The 12,530-nt window shown below is 36.3% G+C and overlaps 1 pseudogene; it reads left to right on the top strand.

Annotated features, from left to right (window-relative positions):
• Nucleotides 1-8,205: 8,205 nt before the first annotated feature.
• LOC149179817 (phospholipase A1-Igamma3, chloroplastic-like) lies at nucleotides 8,206-12,230 on the top strand (annotated as a pseudogene).
• Nucleotides 12,231-12,530: the final 300 nt, after the last annotated feature.

Here is a 12,530-nt window from a genome sequence, read left to right as displayed (position 1 = left end):
AATAAATAAAAACAATAATTACTTAAAAACCCCAACCCTGTCCGTAGTCACAGGTAGATTTATTATGTTTGTAAGTAGCAGGCCTGTTTTCAGTGCATGCAACACCTAGGCTCCTCAGTCTTGCTCACCTGCCTTGGATCTCATCGAACAATGGAAATTGAAGGAAGTGGTTTTAGTAAAAACCGATTTTTCCATTCTGAATGTGGCTTACTGCTCTGCTACCAGGTTGCCGCCTTGAACCTTAGCTCATATCACCTTTCACCTTATTGACGCAAAACTATGTTCTCCTTATGTTAATTCTTGGTGGAAAAATCAATTATTCCTCTTTCAGGGTTTGGATAGATTACTGCAACAACAACAAAGCTTCTACGCACAGACCTCTCCATGGTTGATGTATGGCATGGTTTCTATCATTTATTACCCTATGGTTCTGTTTTCACATTATTCGCCCTGTTAATTGCTCTCCTTGTCACGGAGGCTAGCTTGCAACAACCTCTGCATTTTCCAAATGACATCAAAGGTAAGAAATTATGTAAAGGTCCTCTGTCGCCCTCCCTTCCACCTCTATTTGCCTCATAGTAATACCTATCTCACTGAATGTTTGTCAGCATTTGGAGTTTTGGAGCAGTATTGAAGAGTTGTGATATAGAGTTAGCTTGGAGATTTGTCAAGTTAGAAAAGCAAGAAGGAAATTGGCTTGTCAGACTATTCCTATAGAGATCTATTTTTATGGCGAGATTTATCATTCCCAATTCGGAAGGAACAGGCCCGTGAAGTTTGTTATCCCTAAATTCTATCCATTCTAAAGAAGATATGTTTCCTAAGTAGGTGGGAATCGTTCCCATCAAATTGTTTCGTGCTAACAAATAAACTATAAGTTGCGGAGGGCACAAAATTCTGAGGGAATGTTTCCTCTCTGTTAAGGTTCATAGTCATGTTAGTTAAACTGTGAGAGACACCGAGTGTGGGCGGAATGGAATGTTATCTAAACTCGCTTTCCTCTATTATTTTGTGTCTTCTCATAAATGATGGTTGACTTGCCTTTTTTGTATGGATATTCTGTAAAGTGGGCTTTGTCTTGCTATAACTGCAATCTACTACCTTGTGCCCAAATTTGCTACAATTATAACATTCAACCTCACTTAAAAATGGGACATAGGAGTTTTAATTTCTTGCAAAATTTCCACTATACCTTCTTTTCTTGTAACCAAACCCATTCATGTATCTTTTCCTGTATTCAGTTGCTATGACTAGAGAAAAAGGTAAAGGATTTAGAGATATGGGTGGCAAACTTTAGGACTCTGCCCATCCTAGAAAAGGCATTCAATAACTTGGTTGGTTCCGAAAAAAATTGCCTTCTTGAATCTATATTGGAGGTAAGATTTTGCTTTGTTTTTTTATTAAATAAATTTAATGGCAAATTTACATTAGGTTTTCAAGCCCTAGATATTACTACTAATCATCTAGGTCAAAATTACTGGGGACACGCATTTGCCCACCACAGGTAGTAGTATTTCTATAGGTGAAAAATACCCAGGGCTTGTAGTTTGAAACAAAATCTTAATAACCCAACTCAATTTTTTTGTTTTTAATTTATTTCTATAATTAGACCCCTAAATTTATAGTTGAAATATTGCATTCATTTCCAGTTTGTCTGAAAACATGACTTATTGTTCCTTGCCCATACTTCTAAAATCACCACATATATTATGTGCAGAATAGGGCCTATAAAACATGCCCTTACAACTACTTTACACAATATAGAAATTAAAATTTGAAGCTAGGTGATCTTCACCAGACATTAACATTATCAAACCAGAGGCGCAGATAGAGAAACTTTTTGAAAATTTAAAAACAGAGAAGAAAATGGAGCACATTGTTGGCATTTCGATACAAGTGTTGTCCTTGATGGCAACTCACACAGATGACAGATCACAGTGCAGCAGGTCAGTAGCAAAGAGTTGTTGATCAGACTACAAAGAATGAAGAAAGAAGAGTATATACGCAGGTTCATTATATACCAAGTAGGGTATACAGGGAGGTTATACGCAGGTTCACTATGTACCAAGTCGCGTATATACGCAGGTTCTCTATATACCAAGTAGGGTATACACGCAGTTTATACACATAGGTTCATTATATACAAAGACGCGTATGCGTATGCACACACTTTCATGCACGCAAAAATGCGTACATGTGGGAAAGCTTATGTTTGGGTCCATGGTATTTAGACCTATGGTTTTGGTCCTTGGTATTGCGTCTGAAGTGTTGAACCCAGGTATTGGGTCCAAGGTATTGGTTCTACATGGTTTTGGACCATGGTATTGAGAGAAGCCTAAACCTATATAAGGAGAATATCATTAGGCCAAGGGAGCAAGTGTGCAAGGATTGAATATCTGATAAAGTGTGAGATCTAGTATGCTGGTTATGGGTTTGTGATGGTTAGCTTGATCTGAATCATGGATGCACCTATATGGTGAATGATCGATCTGGATCATGAGGCTTGGAATGTATTATCATTATGTGGTTTGATCATGGATAGACTAGATCTGAATTATTGATGCATGTTTTATTATATGAATGTTATGATCTGGGTATGACGAATGTCTGGAACTACTACAAAGTTATGAGTATCTATTTGTAGCTCTGTACGCGCATTGGCTTTGGTAAAAGCGCGTATGTACACCGGTTTGTTTCATCATAGTAGCGTATACATTATGAGATATGATCTGGTTATTGTTGAAGAGTTCTGTTGTCTGTTCTGGGTTTTGGTGATTGTGTTGTTGACAGGGTTTCAATGTTTCAGTATTGGGTGATTCAGAGATTGGTGATGCAGGTGTACTTGATGGGTGTATTGCAGTGATGATTAATTTTGTGCTTCAATGTTGTTAATGGGTCCAGTATGAAAATTGGGTGAAACGTGGCCTTCAGATTATGGTGTTGTGCTTCAGGAGTATCCAGTCTGAAAATGTATGAAATGTGGTCCCTGGAGGATGAAAGAAGATTGTAGGCCAACTCCTACGTACTGGTAATATATTAGCCAGTACAAGATCCAGGGGGTTGTAGCTCCCTTCCAGGAGAAATTGGAAAACGAGAGAAGGTTGTAAGCCTTCTGTAGGTAGAAGCCTGCGTACTGGTATAAGACTGCACCAGTGCATTGTAAAAGAAGTTTCTTATTAAAGGAAGATAGAGACGAATTGCAGCAGGTGGTTTTCACCCACATTGGGTTTCCACCTTATATCATGGTGTTCATGTGTGATCTTTATGTGTGATAATCTGTTCTATTTTTACTGCACCTGTTTACTGTTAATATGGTTAATAATGTTCTGAGGCACTCATTGAAGATCAACTAACTGAATCATAAGTTTATTGGATATACGCTAGTTGCATTAAACACAGTTGCGTATATACGCAGGTATCCTTAACTGAAGTAGTGTATATGAATCTGAGTATGAAAATGAAAAGGTTATATTGATTTGATAATACTGATTCACCCCCCCCCACTCAGTATTATTTCCAACAATTGGTATCAGAGCAGGTCCTTTGGTAGAAGCTTGATCGCTTGAAGGAGATTCGTAGAACAATGGGAAAGAAAGAACGTCAAAAGAAGAAGACAACTCAAAGGAACAATGACAGCTTGCCATTGAGTGGAAGCAAGTATTCAGATCCTAAATCACCTCAGATTGAAGATGAACAAGCAAATGAAGCATCAGATAAAATCATAGATCAACAAGAGCTACTTAGCAAAAGGGAGAATGCACTCAAAGAAGAAATTATCAGTTTAAAAGCTCAGTTGGAATGTGCCTTCAGAGTTCGTCAAATGTTGCAGGAGCTGAATGAAGAACAAGAAAATGAGATTCTCAAACTAAGGCAACAAGTGGAAGAAGGAAGAAAGTCTGAAGAAATTTTGAAGAAGCAATGTCTGGAAAAGGAAGAACAACATCAAGTTGAGGTAAATATCTTGAAAGGTAAATTAGAAGAAAAGGATAAAATATTATGATTTCAAGACAGTAGTAAGACTTTGGATGATATTCTTGGTAGTCAAAGGTTGCCTGCTATCAAAACTGGTCTTGGTTTTTATGAATCTACTAAAGGTGAATCTAGCTCACAAGGTGAGGCAAGGAACTCTAATGAGAAATCTAAAATGATCAACAAAGAGATGAGAGGACAACAGCCAAGGAAAGAAATTTCTCAAACGAAATCTTTTGCTCCTAATTGTCGAAGTGATAGACGATTATTTCCTTCAATGAATAATGTTGAATGTTATGTATGTCATAATTTTGGACATGTTGCAGCCAGATGCAGAAGTAGAATGGTTCAAGACCGTCACACAGAAAGATCATCACGTTCGAGGTACTTTAAGGGATATTGTTTTTCTTGCAATATGATTGGTCAGAAAGCCATTGACTATTTTAGGAGAAATATGAAACATGTACGATGTTATGCATGTAAAAACTTGGACACATAGCAAAGGAATGCAGGAGAAGATTTTGGGCATCATATCAAAAGGAGAAAACATCATCACAGTTTAAGATATGGAAGAAAAAGGAAGTATAGCCAGTAAGATGTGGCATAGCAGAATACACAGACTCAGAGGAAGCTGAAAGTGTGGAACATCAATGTTCTAAATCTCATACGCAGGTATCATGAAGACAAATCGCATATATACGCCAGTTAGATGTTGCACAGTCGCGTATATGATGCTCTGAAGAAAAGCAGCAGAACAGAAGTCTGATATGGTTCAGTTAGTGTTTGATGATGGCATAGGTTCAGGGGGAGCATATGCTTCAAATAATGCATAGTTGGAATTATGGTTACAAGTCCTTGGTGATGATTCTTATTGACATATCTTGCTACTGATTGTTGATTGACCAAGAGAATGGATTGCAGGTTAAGGTGCTTATAGTGCAAATCATATAGTGTATGATATCTATTGATTTTTGTCATGGTCTTGTTTAGGTCCTTGGTCTTTGTTAGTCATATGATGTATCTTGTTACCCCACTATTCATGGGATGGACAGGTTCACTATATACCAAGTAGGGTATACAGGGAGGTTATACGCAGGTTCACTATGTACCAAGTCGTGTATATACGCAGGTTCGCTATATACAAAGTAGGGTATACACGCAGGTTATACACGCAGGTTCATTACATACAAAGATGCGTATGCATGTGCACAGACTTTCATGCACAGAAAAGCACGTACATGTGGGAAAGCTTATGTTTGGGTCCATGGTATTTAGACCTATGGTTTTGGTCCTTGGTATTGCGTCCGAAGTGTTGAACCTAGGTATTGGGTCCAAGGTATTGGTTGTACATGGTTTTGGACCATGGTATTGAGAGAAGCCTAAACCTATATAAGGAGAAGATCATTTGGCCAAGGGAGCAAGTGTGCAAGGATTGAATATCTGATAAAGTGTGAGATCTAGTATGTTGGTTATGGGTTCGTGAAGCTTAGCTTGATCTGAATCAAGGATGCACCTATATGATGAATGATGGATCGAGATCATGAGGCTTGGAATGTATTATCATTATGTGGTTTGATCATGGATAGACTAGATTTGAATTATTGATGCATGTTTTATTATATGAATGTTATGATCTAGGTATGACCGATGTCTGGAATCGCTGCAAAGTTATGAGTATATATTTGCAGATCTGTACGCAGGTTGGCTTTGGTAAAAGTGCGTATGTACGCCGGTTTGGTTCACCATAGTAGCGTATACATTATGAGACATGTTCCGGTTATTGTTGAAGAGTTCTGTTGTCTGTTATGGGTTCTGGTGATTGTGTTGTTGACAGGGTTTCAGTGTTTCAGTATTGGGTGATCCAGAGATTGGTGATGCAGGTGTACTTGATGGGTGTATTGCAGTGATGATTAATTTTGTGCTTCAATGTTGTTAATGGGTCCAGTATGAAAATTGGATGAAATGTGGCCTTCAGATTATGGTGTTGTGCTTCAGGAATATCTAGTCTGAAAATGTATGAAATGTGGTCCCTGGAGGATGAAAGAAGATTGTAGGCCGGTGCCTATGTACTGGTAATATATCAGCGAGTACAAGAGCCAGGGGGTTGTAGCTCCCTTCCAGGAGAAACTGGAAAACGAGAGAAGGTTGTAAGCCTTCTGCAGGTAGAAGCCTGCGTACTGGTATAAGACTGCACCAATGCATTGTAAAAGAAGTTTCTTATTAAAGAAAGATAGAGACGAATTGCAGCAGGTGGTTTTCACCCACATTAGGTTTCCACCTTATATCATGGTGTTCATGTGTGCTCTTTATGTGTCATAATCTATTATGTTTTTACTGCACCTGTTTACTGTTAATATGGTTAATAATGTTCTGAGGCACTCGTTGAAGATCAACTAACTGAATCATAAGTTTATTGGATATATGCTAGTTGCATAAGACACAGTTGCGTATATACGTCGGTATCCTTAACTGAAGTAGCGTATATGAATCTGAGTATGAAAATGAAAAGGTTGTATTGATTTGATAATACTGATTCACCCCCCCCTCTTAGTATTATTTCCAACACAAATGTGTTCTTCTTTGGAAGCACATTTGCTTGCCGTCACCCCTAGACGGTGGGTTATGAGTACTTACTAGATTCTTGCTTGCCCACAATGCAGAATCATGCTTGCTTGCCCAGAATGCAAAACACTCCCCGTAGATTTCAACTTTTTGGTTCAAATACATAGACAAAGAGGGATGCGATGTAAAACCAAAAATAAATAACCCACAACCCAAAATGGAAGAGGCCCTGTGTCTCTTTTTTCTGTTAAATAAAATAAATGCTTACTGGATTTTTTTGGGCCGCTGCTAAATAATATTAACGCTTATCGGATTCCTTCAGTCTCTAATGGAATGTTCACCAATTCCTTCTAAATGTTCACCAATTCTTTCCCACCATGATTTTCTCTCAGTCAACAATACGTATACCTAAAAGGGGGGAACTGTAAACAGTGATGCAGAGGCAATAAGAATTGGAGGAACCACAAACAACGCTCCAGAGGCAATGAAGAGCAAAGAAATGGAAGGAACCATAAAGAGTGGCCCAAAGGCAATAAACAATGAAGAAGCCCATTCATCTTAATTAATTGGCATTCATGTGTTTGGACAAAACATTTAAGTGGCCATACGATTAAGTGCTCTGAAATATATTGGGAGAATCACTTCATTAAAGCTGGAAATCTTCTGAGGATATTGCATCATTAGATTTCCAACTCTTTGCAAGAAATTTGTTTAGGAGAATTGCATTCATTAAATTCAACTTGAATGCTCATTAAATCTTCTTAGGTTTAAAATTGGCAGGGCGGAGAATACATTGAAATGATCATAGGTTTTAAATTGATGTTTATTTTATTTGGATTTCTTATTAGTAAATTTGAAAATATTATTATTTTGAATAAATTAAATATAACTTAATTAACTTAATATTTTTCAATGTATTTTCTGGGTATAGCATGGCAGAAAATACATTGAAACCTGGTTGTGTTTTAAATTGGTAGGCAAAGAATATATCCAAATCTTCATAAATCTTTAATAGGTTTTAAATTGATGTTTCTTTTCTATTTGAGGTTTTTTTTGGATTTTTTATTAGTAAATTTGAAAAATATTAAATTGATTTTATTTATTTTGAATATATATCTCTTTTATTAGTAAATATGAAAAAAATTAAATTGATTTTAGCTATTTTGAATATATGTGTGTGCCACTTTTAATATTTATGGTTACATTTAGGAGTTATATTTATGGTTATAAATTTACGATTTATATTTAATAAATAATTAATTTATAACAAATTTAAACTTTAATCTAGTTTAAACTTTAATTCATATTATAAAACTATCATTATATGAAATCATAATGTCAAAGATTTAATTATAATGTTGAATTGATGGCTCCTGAATATATATGAAATAAAATTGATTGGGAGTTTGATATTCTTAAATAGTTATAAATAAATAATAATTTGAGAACTCGAAAGAAAATTGATATTAATTAATAAAAATATAAAATAACAAAAATATTGAAACATGTAAAAAGTAATCTAAGAGTGCTAAGGGTATACAAACTTTGAGCACTTTCTTAATTAAATTCTTAATTAAAAGAATTGTCAGACTATTCTATAAATACATATCCATATTACCTTTTTGCAGAACAATGGAGGCAATGTACCACAAAACAATGGAAGGATGTACAAGCATGAGTCAAGGACAGAATAAGCATGGGAGGATGGCTGGAACAGGTCTGCAAGGACAGCTGGCATATGGCCTAGACCACGGTAACTTTCGTGGTGACAAAGGTGGCCACACCTAAAACCAAAAATTTGATATGAAAACTATTAAAACTAAAGTTAACATTGTAGAAAAGATAAAATTTTAGCCCATATTTTTTGTACCATGGAATCTGAAGTAATGAATACTAAATAAGAGTCATACTAAATAAGAGTCTCTCTTGGCACAAGTGAAAAATTAATAAATTTAAATTCATAATTTAAAAAATAAATTATTTATCAAATTCTAATGTCCACTTTATAATTTATTCACAATTTTTTTTGGTGAAAATGAATTTAATTGAAGGGTCAACGTATTTTTTTGAATAACCTGCCGTGAATTTAATTAAAGGGTAACGTATCTTTGAATAACCTGCGGCAGGGATAATCAGACAATTTCATTATTTTTACGTTCCTTTCTACCGTACATAGTGGCTTCAACCGGTCAATATCCCTGGTGTAACGATGCACGATTCATATTAATTAAAAGCTAAATACAAATATTTCTTCAAAATTCTCGTTAAAAAAATAAATAAAGACACATGTGCTCATCCAATATTAATAAAAATATGCCCATATACTATACTATACCAAAACTATCACATTTGGAGAGGAGCGTAAATGTATTCAGCTCATGATTTAAAAGAAGGTTCCATACAGAGCGTAAAAGCCAGAGCAGCCTAATAAAGTGAAGTCATCAAAGAAAAGCAAAACGTGTGGAAATACCCAGTAATGGTGGTTCCCCTACGGTGTGGACTGTAATATTCCAATATAATTTCAGAAGATTTCACGACAGCGCAAGTCGAAGTTTTATCGCGGGCAATCGCGTGCATGGGTTTATGAGAATGGTAGGTCTGATTCTGCTTATTCATTCAATATGAGCGCACCAATAGTAATTCTGAAAGTGTCCACGAATGCTAACTCTCACCGCGATACGATGGTTCGATTCTCATTTCCCTTTTATACAAACCATTTGTGGGTTTCACACATTACGTCTCCATTCAGTCCCTCTGCCCCACCAATATTATAGGGGGAATTCTGAAAACTGAGATTCTCAGATACGGAGAATTTGCTCAGCATTGCTATGACGCGTTTGATGACAGATACTATTCTGAATATTATGGAACTTGTAAGCACAGTAAACACTCTTTTTTCCAGAAAATGGGTTTCCCTCATTCGGGTTATCAAGCAACCAAGTATTTATACGCGAAAAATCAATCGACGAAGGTGTTTGGATAGGCTTCATTGCCGTTTGCACGGATCCAAATGAGATAGAGAGACTCGGAAGACGAGACATTGTGATTGCGCGGCAGGAGCTCGAACAGCGCAAGAATGGATGCAAAATTTCAAAGACATATTAGTTCCACTGCCCCCTACAGTAGCTCAGGTAAATGTACAAAAATTTGGCGATCCAAATGTCCGAATAGAAAAGGGATTTCTGCCTTGTTATACTTCCCGCGTAGGAAACTCAACGTTCGTCCAACGTATGGAGGAGATTGGCGTGAATGTTCTGAGGTTGGTCAACAAACACGATGTCGTTCCAAATGGGCCTGGGATTTTTATGAACGAGAACATGGGATGGGTCAGCAAAGTACTCAGTCGGCTTCTTTCATGTGGGCATCCAGCTTTCGCTGCGGTGAACAAAGTACTCACTTGGCTTCCCTGGATATATTTTCATGTGGGCATCCAGCTTTCGCTGCCGAATCTCTTGAAGGCCACTCACAATCCGTCCGACTTCCATAATTTAGAGGTTTATCTCCATTTGCTATGTTGGGGAGAACAAACCCTTCAAATCTTCAGGTAGAGATCCAGCTCTTGTCAGTAAACGCTGCAACTTATTGATTGATAAGCTTCATAACCCGCCCCATTGGTGGCGTGAAGAAAATAAAGGTCTAGTAAAGAATGCAAATGGCAAATGGGCATGGCCTGCTAGATCTCCTCGATCTCCCGACGCAGACTATGAACCGCACCAGATCTGATTTAGAATGGACCGTAACCTCTTTGAAATGGCTATTACAATTGACTACCAATTCATTGCACCCACATGTACATGCATATCCGACCTTTATTCACTGAAAAATATATACCTGTTTGACTTAAAAGCTCATCTATTCTCACTTGGTTAGAACTATGAAATGAAAATATTTATATTTATCAGAGAAATTAAAATGTCCATTGAAATCAAATTTCAATGTTATAAATGTTAATATATAAAAAATTATTCAGTCTAGAAGGTCATTTTCTAATTTAGTATATGGGAAATGTGTAAGTATATCATATTATCAAAAAATAATAAAAATAATTTTAGCTAATGTGAAACAAATAAAAAATCAAAAATTAAATAATCAAAAAATAAATAATAAAAAATTAGGGAGAGGCTCATGTTACAATCAACTATGAAAGAGGTGTAAGTATGTCATTTTCCTTAAAAAAAAATAAAAAAAATTCACTAATGTAAACCAAAACAAAAAATAAAGATTAAATAACCATATAAATAAATAATTAAAAATATAAGAGAGACTCATTCTACAATTCAGTATGAGGAACATGTATAAATATGTCACGCCCTCAAAAACTAATAAAAATAATTTTAACGCACATGACGTGCATGATGTAATGGCTGTGGCGGATGGCTTTCACACCCCCCACCCAAGTTCGAATCCTGCGAGGTTGTAAAAATGTGGAAAATGAGTAGGTCCTACCGAAGCTTACAAAAAAAAATAAAAAAATTTTAACAAATGTCAGCCAAAACAAAAAAAATTAAATTAAATAACCATATAAATAAGTAATTAAAATTAGAAGAGAGAATCATTCTAAAATTTAGTATAAAGAAAGAACAGAAAAATGTGTATAAGTATGTCACATCCTAAAAAAATAATAATAATAATATTAGCTAATGTCAACAGAAAAACAAAAAATAAATAACCATATAAATAAATAATAAAGGGATTTCTTTCTTGTTATGTCTTGTTATACTTCCCGCGTAGGAAACTCAACGTTCGTCCAACGTATGGAGGAGATTGGCGTGAATGTTCTGAGGTTGGTCAACGAGCACGATGTCGTTCCAAATGGACCTGGGATTTTTATGAACGAGAACATGGGATACTCCCTGCCATTTCCTTCTCAGTGGCGTACTCCTTGCCATTTACTTTTCATTTCGATTTCGAATTTTGGAATCACCGCGCAGCGTATTTCTTAAATACATGGTAAACTTATTTTGTTTCTTTATTATCTACTACACGAGCATGGTTGTTTTATGCACTATTCAGAACGCTCTTTTTTCACCGATGTACCAGTTCTCTTATATTCACTGCAACCCTTTCTTTTTAATCATGATACACAATACTAGATGATGCATATAATATGGACTTGCCCAGTTCATTCATAGAAATATTGTTGCAAGATTTGTGGGTTAAAACTGAGGCCAAATTTTTCGTGTAGTGGTGGGGTTTTCAAGCTGGCTGGATTCCATCTGGATTGTTTTTAATTCCATCTGATTTTATACCCACAAACTGGATTTGACCTCTCCATCCCTCAACCTTGACTGTCTTCTTCTGTTCTCTATTTATTCGTCTCCCACAATGATCTTCATAGCATTGGAGGTCCATGGTTCAAGTCTCTTCCTTCGCTCACAGGGTTCCTAGTCATTATGTTGCATGTCGCAATTTTGGTAGCATGCATAAAGAACGTCATCTCGTGAGCTCTCCAGTGTGTTGGGTTGGCCGATATTCTGGAACCCGATACCTCTGCCTCCTTTTCACTGCAAGAGGCAGACTGTAATCCCCTCGCGCAGGAGGAAATAATAAGAAAATATCTGCCATTTACTACGTTCGTGCAAAGATTTCATGGGGGAGTTGCAGCTGATGCTGTGTGCGCTGCGTGTTTGAGCCGGAGAGGAGGAGATGAGATGTGTGCTGTGTTCTTTTGTGGAATCATTTTTAATTTGAAAATTTAACAAACTTCTTATTAAAATTATCAATAATGGTTTCGGTGTTTCAACGAAAACCCCAAAAAGTCATATAGATGTCTGCTAGAGCAGTTTTTCAATTTTATTCTTTGCAATATCTGAGAGAACCTGAGCGTTGCATTTTTAAGTGCGAATAAAGTTATGACCGTGATTGACTTTTCGCGCTCTTTGGGGTTCATGCTATATCTGTTGAACGTTTTCTACACAAGTAATAAGTTCAATTCTTCTTCTGTTGCCAGGTATTAGGGTTTATTTGACTTTCATTTATATCTTTACCAATATGAACCT

Source organism: Pinus tabuliformis, chromosome 3_2 (genome assembly GCF_031772625.1).
Source record: "Pinus tabuliformis cultivar Carrire ecotype Pingquan chromosome 3_2, CPIR1, whole genome shotgun sequence".
Taxonomy (NCBI): Eukaryota; Viridiplantae; Streptophyta; class Pinopsida; order Pinales; family Pinaceae; genus Pinus; species Pinus tabuliformis.
This window is presented reverse-complemented; position numbering and strand designations above follow the sequence as displayed.